Source organism: Mastomys coucha, unplaced genomic scaffold (assembly GCF_008632895.1).
Source record: "Mastomys coucha isolate ucsf_1 unplaced genomic scaffold, UCSF_Mcou_1 pScaffold20, whole genome shotgun sequence".
Taxonomy (NCBI): domain Eukaryota; kingdom Metazoa; phylum Chordata; class Mammalia; order Rodentia; family Muridae; genus Mastomys; species Mastomys coucha.
In genome coordinates, this window is record NW_022196903.1 from 46,444,527 (window position 1) to 46,459,092 (window position 14,566).

The 14,566-nt window shown below is 45.4% G+C and overlaps 1 protein-coding gene across 2 annotated transcripts in view; it reads left to right on the forward strand.

Annotated features, from left to right (window-relative positions):
• Positions 1–4,556: 4,556 nt before the first annotated feature.
• Positions 4,557–14,566, forward strand: part of Snx10 (sorting nexin 10) — a 67,707-nt gene continuing 57,697 nt past the window's right edge. Inside the window, exon 1 of one of the 2 annotated variants that reach the window (XM_031381901.1) lies at positions 4,557–4,690. The gene's annotated coding sequence lies outside the window, so the exon portion shown is untranslated. Of the gene's footprint in view, positions 4,695–14,566 lie in introns of both variants that reach the window. The other variant, XM_031381903.1, reaches the window with a different exon arrangement.

The window sequence follows — 14,566 nt, forward strand, 5'->3', positions numbered from 1 at the left end:
TCTTAGCTGTGGGCTCCACTAAAATACTTTCTTCCTTCAAGAGGGAAAAATATCAGGGCACAGTCACAATGTCTGAGATCTACTCACAATCTTCTGGATTCCTCTAAGGGCTTGGGTCACTTCTCCAGCTCTGCCCTTTGTAGCACACACCTTGTCTTCTAGGCTCCAGATGCCTGTACTCCACTGCTGCTGCTGTTCTTGGTGGTCATTCATGGTACTGGTATCTATAAAACACTGTCTTCCACTGTAACTAGGCTTCACCAATAGCCTCTCATAGGTTCTCTTCATGGTATCAAGCCTCAACTCCTTTGTATGACCCTTTCAGTCCTGGGCCATCAATTGCAACTGAGTCTGCAACTTCACCAATGGCCTTCCATGGCCTCTCACTGTGCTGAGCCTCAGCTGCTCTTCATGACTCCTTCATGCCTTCAAAACCAGTACCACCTGGGTGACTCTTATACATTACCAAGTCCTGCTGCAGCACAAGGTACAACCTTGGCTATCTCTGGAACACAGCCTCTTTGTGCTCTCAGAAAACATTTCCCAGAAGATGTCACCTCAGTGATGCTGGTCTCTTCTTAATCACCGCTAATTTCTTAGCTCCAGCTAACCAGCATCAATAGTCCCAGTAATACAAAGTTTTCGCTTTAGTAGTTCTGGTATCTTGTTAATCACAGCTGGTTCTTCAGCATCAGCCAAACAAAACCACCGAATCTTCACAATCAAAACAACATGGCCCTGATAAGAGTCTTTAATCTTCTGTCTGAAATTTCACAAGCCAGGTCTCCATCTTCTGCACTGTTCTCAACATGATCTTCCAAGCTCCTACAGAACATCCCACAGAGTTCTTAACAACCAGTGGCTCTTCTAGCTCAAAGTTCCAAAGTCCTTCCACAGTCCTCCCCAAAACCTGGTCAGGTTGTCACAGGAATACCCCACTATGCTGGTACCAATTTGCCTTAGTCAGGGTTTCTATTCCTGCACAAACATCATGACCAAGTTGGGGAGGAAAGGGTTTATTTAGCTTACACTTCCACATTGCTGTTGATCACCAGAGGAAGTAAGCAGAGGGATGGCACCACCCACAAGGGGCCCTACGCCCTTGATCACTAATTGAGAAAATGTTTCACAGCTGGATCTCATGGAGGCACTTCCCCAACTGAAGCTCCTTTCTCTGTGATAACTCCAGCCTGTGTCAAGTTGACACAAAACCGTTCAGTACACTGGTCCAGCATCATTATCACCTGCCTTCTGCCATTCTCCCCATTATGATGATGTGAAACTGTGAGCTCAATAAACTCAGTCTCTAAGTTGCTTTGGTCATTGTGTCTTATCACAGTGACAGAAAAATAACTAAGATAGAAGTTAGTTCCTAATTCAACCATGCTAGCTTCAAGCAAGCTGTGATCCTTCTGCCTCTAGCTCCTCAGTGCTGAGATTACACAAGTGTTTCAGTCATTACTATGCCATGCTCTAAATCCGTAAGTGTTGTAAATGCCATTGTCAAACACTGGGTAGAGTAGTATACGCCTTTAATCTCAGCGCTTGGGAGGCAGAGGCAGGTGGATGTCTGTGAGTTCAAAACCATCCTGGTCTACAGAGAGTTCCAGGACAGCCAGAGAGAGATATATATAGTAAAACCCTGTCTTAAATAAAAACAAACAAACAAACAAACAAACAAAAACAAAAACAAACCACAAATTTTATTGTCCTCCAATACTGTATATTAACTTATTGTAGTTTAAAGCCAGCTATTAAATTGAACACTATTTCATTTGGGTGAGTTTTTGTAGACACTACTTGAACATAGGTTTGAAATGTCTCCAGATTGTTTGAAACAATACATTAACACCATAGACTTGAACTGCATAAATATCACATATTCAATTCTCAATCTCCAGGGCTAAATGCTCTCCTAGTGAAGTTTTAGCACTTTTCCTTAAGAACATTTTTATGGTGGTTTTATCAGCACACTGTTTATTTAAACACATATATTTTTATGTATGTGCATTCAAAAAGGCCAGAAGAAGGAGGGCATCAGATCACCTGGAGCAGGAGTTGTCCATGTAAGTGCTGTGAAAAAATAATTGTGTCCTTTGGGAAGAACAGCAAGCTCCTAATCACTGAGCCATCTCTCCAGCCTCAATCAGGCTATCTTTTTTTTTTTTAAAGCTATTTTCATTTCCTTTATGTTTTTTGAGACAGAGTCTCTCTCTCTCTAACCCTAGCTGTCCTGGAGTCTATTATATAGACCAGGCTGGCCTTGAACTCACAGAAATGGACCTGCCTCTGTCTCCTGAGTGCTGGGATCAAGGGTGTGCACACCAGGCCAGGCCTAGTGTTTACTAACTACGACAGAGTGCAGAATTTACCAGTTTCATTGATGTTATAACAAAAATATCACAGCCTTTAATAGGTAGCTGTAATAGTTCCTTGAATTCAGATTGCAAATTATGATTCTTAACTCAGAAAAAGGATGTAGTTGCCATACTGCTGAATTAGACCAAAACAAACTTTTATTACTTTTAAGATTTGTTTATTTTATGTGTATGAGTATTTTATATGCATGAATGTATGTGTACTGAGTTGGTGCCTACATTGTTTGTGAGCTACCACGTGGGTGCTGGAACTGAACCTAGGTCCTCTACCAGAACAGTAAGTGTTCTTATTAATTAAGTGTGGCAATGTAAGTTCATGATTCTAGTACTTAGCAGATGGGAAGCAGATGGGTGGTAAGCCAGGCTGGGCTACACTGTGAGACCATATCTCAAGGAGGAAAAAAAAAAACAACAACAACAAACAAAGAAAAACTCAGTGTAGTGGTGTGTCTTAGTGTTTATTGCTGTAAAAAGACATCATGACCAAGGCAACTCTTATAAGGAAGACATTTAATTAGTGCTGGTTTACAGTTTCAGGGGTTCAGTCCATTATCATCATGGCAGGAAGCATGGGCAGTATGCTGGCAGATATGGTGCCGGAGTAGCCAAGAGTTCTATATCCTGATCAGAAGGCAGTCAGGAAGAAGGTCTCATTCCACACTGGGTGGAGGTGGAGCTTGAGCATAGAAGCGATCAAAGCCCACCTACACAGCGACACACTTTCTCTAACAAAGTTACACCTCCTCCAATAAGGCTATACCTCCTAATAGTGCCACTCCCAATGGGCCAAACATATTCAAACCACTACATACTGTGAACTTGGAATTTTAGCATTCAGAATCACAGGCAAATGCCACTGGGTCTGACTAATTATAGCTTCTTTCTATTTATTATTATTATTATTATTTTATTTCTTATTTATTTATTTTTTATTTTTTTGAGACAGGGTTTCTCTGTATAGCCCTGGCTGTCCTGGAACTCACTCTGTAGACCAGGTTGGCCTCAAACTCAGAAATCCACCTGCCTCTGCCTCCCAAGTGCTAGGATTAAAGGTGTTTGCCACCACTGCCTGGCCTTGAATTATTTTCATATTTTTCCTTTTTCTAGGCTATGACTCTAACAGTAGACACTGGAAAGGTTGGTTGTGGCTCTGCCCCGAGCTGTGAGGTCAGGCTCTGATGTTTTGGGAAGATCATCTGTACTTGTAATCCCAGTGATTGCAGTGTGCTTTCTGGGCTGGCCTTGTCTGTATTATGAGCTCCAGCAAACACTAAGGTCAGAAGTCACATGCTTGATTAGTCTGGACTTAGCAGGTACTCAGAACCTTAGCTATGTGGTATTTTGTTTTCCAGGAAATGAATTCTACTCACTCAGGCAAAGATTTGAAGGTATACAAAAACAAAATAACAAAAACAAACAATGGTTGCATGTATTATAGCTTGGGTGCAATTTTAGGTCATTAAATACCAATGATTCAGGACTCAGAGATACAAGTCTAAGATAAGACATTGCATTTTGGTAAGTTTTGTTCAGGACGTCAGTGTAGCTATGGAATATAGACATGGACAGCTTTTCTAGAAGGATCCTGGATGTTCCAGATTCAAAGGATTCACTTCCATCTCTGAGTATTTCTTTTTTGTCCTTAGATTTACTTATTTTATTTTAGGAGTGTTTTGGCTGCAGGTATGTGTGTGCACCACGTGGGTGCCAGGACAGAAGAGAGCGGTGTACTGGAGTTAAAGGCAGTTGTGAGCTGCGGCATGGGTGCTGGAAGCCAGGTCCTTTGCAAGGGCAAAAGTACTCTTTTAACACTGAACCATCTTCTCAGACTGCCCCATTGAGGTTTCCCGTGCACACAGGTGGGTGAGATCCAGCCCAAATGATCTTTAGGAGCCGGGCATATCTTTGGCAGGTCTCATGGCTTTCTCCTCATCGTTCATGAAAATACATTAAAATAAAGTTACGGAGATATTAAAAACATTGTTATAGCAAACAGTCACATGCCCTCGATCGAGATCCTGCTGTTAATATCTAGTTATTCTTGTCTGTTATTGACCTCCCTCAACTCACTGCTGGGTAGGGAAGAAGACCCGCTAGGTAGGTGGCCTTTCCCACGTTCTGATAGAAGGCTGACAGTGGCGGGTGGGGGTGGGGGGCGGTGGCGGCGGCGGCGGGCGCGCAGGACGGGGCGGGGCGTTGCGTGCGCTGGACGCGGGGCTGCGCTCCTCGGGTGCGCTCCTGGGCGCTCGTCGCCGCCGCGCCTTGAGTCAGCAAACTCCGCCGTGCTCCGGCCCGGGCGTCCAGGACAGTGCGTGAGTAAGCTGAGCCTTAGGGAGGGAGCTGGGTGGCGGCGCCGCGCCTGCCCCGGCACCTGCTTAGTCCGGCTGGGGACGCCGGAGATGCTGGCGCTAGCAGGTTCTTCCCCCTGCCCCCTCACTTCTTTCTGAATACAAGGCCAGGCACCTTTGAGTTTATAGGCTGGGTGGGCCAGGGAGGGTTTTTTTTGTTTTTTTTTTTTGTTGTTTTTTTTTTGTTTTTTCCTTTTTTCTTCATGGGATTGTGGGATTGATGGAAAAGGCCGCGGAGGAAACCCATGCTGATGATCGGGTTTGCTGAGATAGGGAAGCAACAGCTTCCTATAGGTTCTGGACACATCACACTTTGCTAAAATTACAAGGATTGTTAAAAGGATAGTCACGGGATGTCTGCTTCCGCAAAGCACAGGCGCGTGGAGAGCGATGGATTAGAAATTGAGAACACTGATCTCAATTTACGTGATCTCCATCAACCCTTTTAGTTTGCGACAGGGAAACCAAGATCTGAAAGGGTGGAGCAGCAAGCACTGGGTTAGGAGGGGTGTGGGCTTGTGGGAGTGGCCGGAAGGGACTCCTTCAGCCAGTAGCCAAGCCCTGGGGGGCTTTTCTGGAGGAGGAGGAGAAGGAGGAGGTTAAGTGTGCTGGTAACAATGCCTCAAGTGAGATTGAGGAGTCTGCATGACTTCGCTTGATTTCTGTCCCTAAGGCAAGGATACAACGGGACCGTCATTCGGGTATCATCCAACCTCTACGTGTCTTCCTCCCTTCTGATCCTGGGAATAGAGCCCATGGTCTTGAGTATATTCGTAGCAAGCATTTTACCACTGAGCTGCACCACAGCCCCCGTTTATTTTTAAAGGAGTGGTAGAGTTGAGATTGACTGACAGACTGTTTTGAATAGCGATATAAATGTAGATATATTTAGAAGTGACTATGTGGAGATGTTCAAGACCTCATTAACAGCTTCCTCTAGTTATCCAGCCCATCCATCCCGGGTTCTGTCAGCGCATTCTTAGTTACAGAACCGGGCTTGAGTGGCACTGCCCTCAAGGAGGTGTGCCCATGGTGGTGGTGGTGTGGGGTTGCAGCCTTCTGGCTGGCATGCTTCTGTCTCCACTGCTCTGGACTGTGTTACCCACTTCCTTTACTTCACTTATGGGAAGACCTTCTGAGAATGGTGTCTTGAAATAAGCACCACCATTCTTTCTGTGTTAAAGCGTTTCCTTTGCCGCACAGCCCTCATCTACTTTAAAGCATTCTTGATCCCCCCCCCCCTTTTTCTTTTTTCTTTTTTTTTTTTCCAGCCCAGCCATGGCACTACTTTCATTTTGACTTAAGCCTTTGGGGAACTAGTTTCTTTTTCCTCTTTTGGTATCGGGCTGTGATGTAACAACTACTTAAGAAAGGCAGGGAACTGTCTGAGAATGGGTCCAGCCTATAAAAGAAGGGCCTTGGCTGAAGTGATGGTGACCAAGAGGAGAGTCCCCTAGATTTTAGGGCTGTTATCACCAAAGGACTTGTTTTTGTTTTTGTTTTCGTAATGTAATAGGTATGAATTAACAAGTAAGCTAGCTCTCTATGCTACATTCCAGCCAGAAGCCATATAGGACTATGCGTTAGCCACAAGTTCTGGTTTCAGGATCCTTCTGAGTTGAAATCTTGGTGCCTTTGTTTGCAACTTACGTTATTGTTGGCAGGTCAGATCAGGCATGATGGTGCATATCTGTAGTCTGGACAGTTGGGAGGTGGCAGCAAGAGGATCAGGGTTTTGAGGCCATCCTTATGAGCTCATGTCTCAAAAATGCGAAAACAGAGTCTTGGAACTCAGTGGGTAGATCAGGCTGACCTTGAACTAAGAGATCTTGCCTCTGCCCCCAAGTACTGATATTAAAGGTGTTACCATGATAGAGCTGAAGCCAGCCCTTAGCCACATGAGAATCTGCCTCAAAAGTAATTAATTAATTAACAACAACAGTAGTGTCAGATATGATGGCTCAACACCTGTAACCTGTAGGTTTTCTTTTCTTGAGGCTATGTCTCATGTGGTCCAGACTGGTCTTGAACTTGCAATGTGGGAGAGGATGATCTTGAGTTTCTGATTCCCCTAAAGTGCTTCCATTACAGACATGAACTACTATAATCCGTAGCTGAGGATGGCCTCGAACTCTCAAGTGCTGGGGTTACAGGTGTTGAGCCACCTTGTCTGACACTATTATTGTTATTAATTTAATTAATTACTTTTGAGGGAGATTCTCACGTGGCTCAGGGCCGGCTTCCTGCACAGTGCAAAGCTGAGGCTTTGGAAACTCCTGCACCTACTTTCCAAGTGCTGGGATCGCAGGCCTGTGCCGCCACCTGATGATTCAAAGGGGGGTTTTCTAGCCGAGTGATGGGGACATGTGATTTTAATCCCAGCCCTTAAAAGCAGGAGGATCTATAGAGCTAGCTCAGGAGAGCCAGGCCTACACAGAGAAACCCTTTCTCAGAAACTGAGGAAAAGGCAAGGGGGGATGGGTGAGCTGAGGGTAGGTCCATGGAAGAGCACTTGGCTAGTGTAGGTGAGGACCTGGATTTGATCCCCAGATTGCAAAGTAGATTAGAGCTTTATGTGGTAGTATCGCTAAATCATATGACAAGTTATAAAGCCAATTTTATTATTTTCCTCAGCTAACAGTTGGGGAAACTAAGGCATCAAGATATTTATGCCTTTTCCAAACTCAGCTCACAGTTTTTTTGTTTGTTTGTTTGTTTTTGTTTTTTGGTTTTTGGTTTTTTCGAGACAGGGTTTCTCTGTGTAGCCTTGGCTGTCCTGGAACTCACTCTGTAGACCAGGCTGGCCTTGAACTCAGAAATCTGCATGCCTTTGCCTCCCAAGTGCTGGGAATAAAGGCGTGTGCCACCACTGCCCGGCTATCAGCTCACAGTTTTAATCAGCAAGCAAATGTGTTGCAGGTTTCTATAAAAGGTAATGATATTTAGGATTCCTATATGCCAGGCCCTGTCCTTTTAAGCTTTATTTAGTATTGTACTCTGTGTGTGTGCACATGTGGGTGCTTGCTGATGTGTGTATGTGGGTGCTTGCTGGTTGTGAGTGCTTGCTGGGGTATGTATGTGGGTCCTTGCTGGTGTGTGTATGTGAGTGTTTGCTGGGGTGCACATGTGAGTGCTTGCTGGGTTGCACAGGTGGGTGCTTGCTGGGGTGTATATGTGGGTCCTTGCTGGGGTACACATGTGGGTGCTTGCTGGTGTGTGTATGTGAGTGCTTGCTGGGGTGCACATGTGGGTGCTTGCTGGGGTGCACATGTGGGTGCTTGCTGGGGTGCATATACGTATGGTAGGAATTGAGCTCATGCTGTCAGGTTTGGGAGCAAACACTTTACTTACTGAGCTATCTTACTGGGTCTGAATTTTTTCTTTTTGTCTTATATCCTTTTTTTTTTTTTTTTCCGAGACAGGGTTTCTCTGTATAGCCCTGGCTGTCCTGGAACTCACTCTGTAGACCAGGCTGGCCTCGAACTCAGAAATCCACCTGCCTCTGCCTCCCAAGTGCTGGGATTAAAGGTGTGCGCCACCACTGCTTGGCGTCTTCTGTTCTTTATTACACTTTTACCATTTATTTATTTTTGTGTGTGTACATTCATATATGGGTTTGTATGTGCCCCCTGCACATAAGTGGAAATTAGAGCACAGCTTTGGGAATCGCTCTTCTCCCTCCTTCCTGTAGGTCCTGGAGACTGAATTCAGGCCTCCAGGCTTGGCAGCAGACACCATTACCACTGAGACTTCTCACTGGTCTCCTGTCCCTGGACCCCTTTTTTATCTGTTTGTTTGTTTGATGTAGCTGAGACTGGCCTTGAACTGCTGATCCTCCTCTTTCCACCTCCCAAGTGCTGGGATTATAGTTATGTGCTTCCAGGCTCACCTCCTGCATCCCTTAAGATGATAAAAAAGGTACTTTTTTTGTTTTGCTTTGCTGAGAATTATAGGAGGTGAGTTTTCTTTTGATAAAATTGTTGAATACCAAGTTAACAATTCATGAATAACTAAGACACATATATGTACCAAGAATTCAGCTTCTGACACAGTTCTGTCCCCGTTACCGGTCCTGTTGCCCAAGGAGCAGGCTCTTCCAGCCTTCTTAAGTGCTGTTTTTGGAATCAAGTTGAATATTTGTACTAGATTTGATTGATGTCAACACTGATATTGAGTCAGATTGTTGTATATGGCTGTTGCTTGTCCCCCTAGGGATTGAGGATTTGTCCCCAGTGTGAACCCATGACAGGTTGTAAAACTTGTAAGAGGTGGGGCCCAGTGGGAAGTCCTAAAGTTACTGGGGGCTCTGCCTTTAAAGGGGATCAAAGAATGTTCTCCCAGGACCATGAGTTAAATCTCCTGTGGGAAAGTTGTTCTAAAAGCCTGAGGCTGACCTCTGCACTGCTCTTTGGTGTCCTGTCTGTCATGTGATGCCTTTATTTTGTGCATGCTCTGTCCACCTCCAGGCCTTGAGCCGAGCATACCGCTGCTCCCATCATGCATCTGCAGCGCTGCACACTCAATACACCTCTTTAAATTGTGAAGATACCCAGTTGTAAGTGTTAAGTCACAGATGGGAACGGATCAATTTCTGATGGAAGGAAAGGGAGTCTGGAAAGATAGAAGGGGGGTGAGGGGAGGCCAAGGAGGTCCCTAAGGACAAAGGCAGACTTTGCCAGGACCAGTCCTTGTGTCCAAGGAGTATGATGGAGCTTTCTGATTTCCTTCCAGGGATGTTTTATGCTTGTTAGGCATGATGAGATAGATGCTTTATAAAGGCGATGAGGACAGCTATTCACGCTGCCCAAGCACTTTGATTTATGTTATTTAATCCTGTGAAGTGGGGATTGTTATTGTCAGTGGTTCAGGGAGATGTGATGACTTGAACAAATGACGAGAGAATTTGAATCCCATGCTGTCTCCTGGAATATTCTTGTCACCATCAGAGTGTTTGCCTTCAGAAACAGGATGGTATTCAGATAGCATTGTTCAGGGGGCAGGGGAAGGGCTCAGTGTTTAAGAGTATTTACTGCTATTGCAGAAAACCTAGGTTTTGTCCCCAGTACCCATATTGGGTGGCCCTGAATGGTCTGTAATTCTAGTTCCAGGGGATCTGGTATGCAATTCTGGCCTGTACATCTGTTCTGTGTGGAATCTGCAAACTCTAACCTCCACCAAACCAAAAATCACTACTGCTGCCACTGCTGCGGCCACCACCACCACCTCCTCCTCCACCCACCTACTCCACATACAAATAAACAGTTTATCCAGCAGAGTAGCATATGCTTGTAATCCAGCACTTTCTGAAGTAGGAAGATCTTGAGTTTGGGGCCAGGTTGGGCTACATATATAGATATGATTATAAAACAAGGCAAAGGGAAGGAAGGTTGAGGCAACACCAATTTGGGTCTCCCCAGCGAGGTTAGTAGAGAGGGAGAATCTGTAGCAGATCACTGCTAGCTTTGAAGGACTTGGTCACCATTTTTCAGGATTCACTGCGCTCCATTCTCTTGTGCTTTGGTTGTTAGGAGACCCCCTAGAGTTGGTAGTAGCGATGGGAGCCTATGTAGGATACCCCAGGCTACTGAGGCAGCTGCTTGGACCTGCCATTTGAGCATATAGTTCCTGTCTCCCATGGGCTCCAAGGCTCCTGGGTTCCCTTCTCCATGCCTCTTCCTGGGATCTCTTTGTGCTTCACATGGCTGGCCTGGCACTGACCACACATGATTTCCGATTCAGTACTCACTGTGCTCTTGTGCACTTGTCTTTCTCAGTGTGTGCTCTGATTCCAGGTCCTTCAGCTGTCCTCTGCTTCTCTATGCTTCATTCTGGCCTGATCCTCTGCTTCTCTCAGATCCTTCCAACATGTCCTTCTGTCTACACTGGCTCCCGAGATCTGTGCTTTTCAAACTGTAGGGGTCCATGATTCACCCAAGAATGACACCCGGGACTCAAACAGTATGCAAACGTAAAGAGTGTTGTATTCTGCAGAAGTCTAGCATGCTAGGCTCGCCCCATTAGCAAGATAGAGAGACTCAAAGTGAGCTTGTGCTTTAGGGGATCCCGGGATAGGTGGGCTTTGTCTTACTCTGTCTCTAGGCATTCCAGAGCCATTACCAGGGCGTGGGAGCTGGAGACTGTTGCCCAGGAATACCAGGGTGGGTGGGCTTTGCCTTAACCTATCTCTAAGGACATTCTGTTACTGGGGGGCGGGCGGGGCTGGCTGGAAACTGCGGACCCATTGTGCAGGTGGTAGGGCAGTTTCTGACTAGCTGCCTGAAGCCTGGGTTTTTAGGCCTCGTCTTCTTAGCTGCTAATTTGAAGCCTGTCATAGAATCAGACTAGTCTTCTCAAAACATTAAAAATATTTAAATAACATTTATTTAGTTGTGTGTGTGTGTGTGTGACCTGTGTGCACGAGTGTACCATGACATGCAGGTGTGCGAGATTGAAGAACAGCTTGTTGAGGTTGGCTGTCTCTGGACTTTTTGCTACTTTGTGGGCTTCTTTTTTCCTTTCACCCTTTTTCTCCTCTCTTTTTCTTCTTCCCTTTAAGGCCCCCTAACACTAGGTAGGGGAGAAAAAGGCTAGGAAAGGGGGCAATAATATCGTTCGACTACTTCCTGCTGACTAGGGGCATTGAGTGTCCTAGAGCAAGTTTGATCATTGTCAGGATACCTAATTTCTTCTTCTCATTTCTTTGTATATGACTGCTTAACAAACTGCAGCAGGGCTGGAGAGATGGCTCAGCGGTTAAGACCACTGACTGCTCTTCCAGAGGTCCTGAGTTCAATTCCCAGCAACCACATGGTGGCTCACAACCATCTGTAATGGAATCTGATGACCTCTTTTCTGGTGTGTCCGAAGACAGTGACAGTGTACTCATAATAAATAAATTAATCCTTAAAAACAAAACAAAACAAAACAAAAAACCTGCAGCAAACTGCATCCAACCACCAGCCAGCCAATCAGCCCCTTCTAGTAGGGCTCTAGCATTGATATATCCTCTGAAAGGTCCCCAGAATTCCAAACGTCACACACTTGCAAAAACTATCTGTAGCTGGTATAATCACATCCTTCCTGGAACACGAGGCAAATCATAGTCAGCTACTGTGGACAGTCTGAAGCAGCCCCAGATTCCACACCTGGGATTAAAATGAAAGCGCGTCCTTACTGCCTTTCTGTGTTTTTAAGGTTGATTCTCTTCTTTTACTGTGTGGGTCCCAGAGATTAAATTCAGGTCTTTGGGCTTGGAGGCAAGTGATGTTACCTGTTATGCTGTCTCGTTGGCCCTCTGAGACATTTCATCTGTAAGAACCATGGGAGAACAAGCAGATTTCTGGGCCTCAGGGCTCAGTAGATCTGGGGTGAAACCTGGGAGTCTATTTTTCGTTCTCCAAGGCTGGCGTATATGCTATATAAGTGAGGCTTGTGCAAATCATTGGTAAGCCAGAATCTCCCTTCTGTCCAGCAGATGGACCTCAGAGCCTCCATGCTGGGCAAATACTTTAGCACTGAGCTCCATCCCCAGTTCTTAATTCTGAGTTCTTTTGTTTCACAAACTTAACCCCTTCCTCACTGATGGAGAAATCTAACCCTACTTTAGCTTTAGCGTTTGTCCATCTGTTGATCCCCCTAGGTTAAAAGAGAAGCCATGTGTGTAGTTCTGTGTCCCTCCTGTATTCCAGCTCCTTTGTTCTGAAACTGTGGACACCACTCAGTTCTTCTTTCATTTTTTTGTTTTTTTGTTTTTGTTTGTTTTTGTTTTTGTTTTTAGCTTTATTTCTTTATTTCCTGTGTGTATGTAGAGGCATGCAGTGGGTTGAATGAGAGCAGTTTGTACAGTCTCATATATTTGAATGCTTGGTCTCCAGTTGGTAGAACTGTTTGGGAAGGATCTGGAGGTGTGACCTTGTTGGAGGAGGTGTGTCTCTGGAGGTTTCTAAAGACTCCCATGATTCCCAATGCGTGCTCTCCCTCCCTCTCTCTCTCTCTCTCTCTCTCTCTCTCTCTCTCTCTCTCTCTGCCTCTGATTGTGGATCTAGATGTAAACTCTCTGCTATTCCTTTGCTCTGTTATCATGAACTGTAACCCTCTGAAACCATAAGCTAAATTAAGTGCTTTTCTTTTCTTTTAAAGATTTATTTTCTGTGTGCATGGGTATTTTGTTTGCATGTATTATCTGTCTACCACATGTGTACCTGCTTTCTTTGGAGGCCAGAAGAAGGGGTTGGATTCCCTGAAATTGGAGTTCTAGACAGTTGCGAACCACCACGTGGGTGTTGGTAATTGGGCCTGGGTCCCCTGCGTAAGTAACAAATGCTCTTAACTGCTGAACTATCTCTTAGGTCCTTAAACACTTTCTTTTATACATTGCCCCAGTCTATAGAAAAGTAAGGAAGAGATGGCATATATACCATGTTATGTGTGTCTTTGTGTGTGTGCCATGGCAGGAAAGTGTTATGGTCAGAGGACAACTGCGAGCCTTCTCTCCTTCCTTCTACATGTGCATTTCAGAGATTGAATGCAGGTCATTGAACATTCAGACATGCCATTTATCAAGTTCTTTTATCTGCTGAGTCATCTTGCCATCCCCCTGTCCCTCTTCTATGAGTACAAACATGTATGGTTAATGTACAGGGCAGAACACAGGGCTTTGTAGGGACCTTGTAGTCCTTGAAGTTACAGATACAGAAGGTACACCAGGAGTTCTGTATGGCTCTATGGTTCAATTGTGACTTCTTCCTGGCAGAGCAGGTAGTAGAATGGCATTGGAGGAGATGAGGGAGGCAGGCTGACCCTGCTGCAAGTGAGGCTAGGCTCTGCTTGGGTTGGGGTGGGGGGAGGCTGTAGTGTGGGTCTCAGAGGGAATAACTAATTTGAAACCTTTCATTGGTTTGCCTAGTAGCGATAAGACCCTTAGAAGCCAAGCTCCATCTAGCCTCACCCTCGGCCATGTTCCCGTGTGCTGGGAAGTCAGGGTTATGATTTGAATCAGGGCGCTGGCTATCGCTGGCTTCAGGGGTCAGTTCATTTCTCTGATGGTTGAGCAATATTAGAAAACTGGGAAACTGGGACCTGTGTTTTGAGAACTTGGCGGTGCTGAGTCTGTAGACAGACACGTATTAGATGCCCTTGGCTTACTTACTTCAGTGTTTCTGGCAAGAATGAAGTTAGGATTAGTAACCTTGGCAGTTCACCTCCTTCTACAAGGACTTTTCTCGTGTCTTATCTTAGGCCACATCTTCATCCAGGCCAGGCCCTTGGATGTCTGAGAATTAGTGAACTGACTCTCGCAGCCCATGGCCATGACATATGCTTCACACTGGCATGTGAACCTCAGAATATATAATTGAAAGCATCCTGTCCCCTAAACATTGTTAACTGATACAGAGGATATTTTAAGGAAACTTGTTTTTAAAGGACCGAGTGACTGGTGATGGGAGCTGGCATGGTGAGTGCCAGGCCCTGGCCTCCACGAAGTGCACAGTTGACTCGATTTTATAGGTAAGGAAACTGAGGCACAGAGATTCTAAATGATTTCCCGTGGCCAAGGGCAGGGTGTGAATGGATAGTCAGTTTGGCAGTGAACAGCTTCTCCCCCATTCTCTGTGCCCTTGCTCACTCCCCGGGTGGTCACTGTGTTCACCAGACAAACCTTCCTTCTTGCTTGTCAACTCTTCACATTTGGAGCAGTATTCTGTTAGGCCCTTTGTATTTGATCTTTCTTGGTGTCACATGCCATGGAAACTCCACACAGCACCAGTTAGTTCTCGGCGTCTGTGGCCAGTGTCAAAGGTGATGATTACCCATGTGTTGCAATACTGGTGTTTTTTTTTT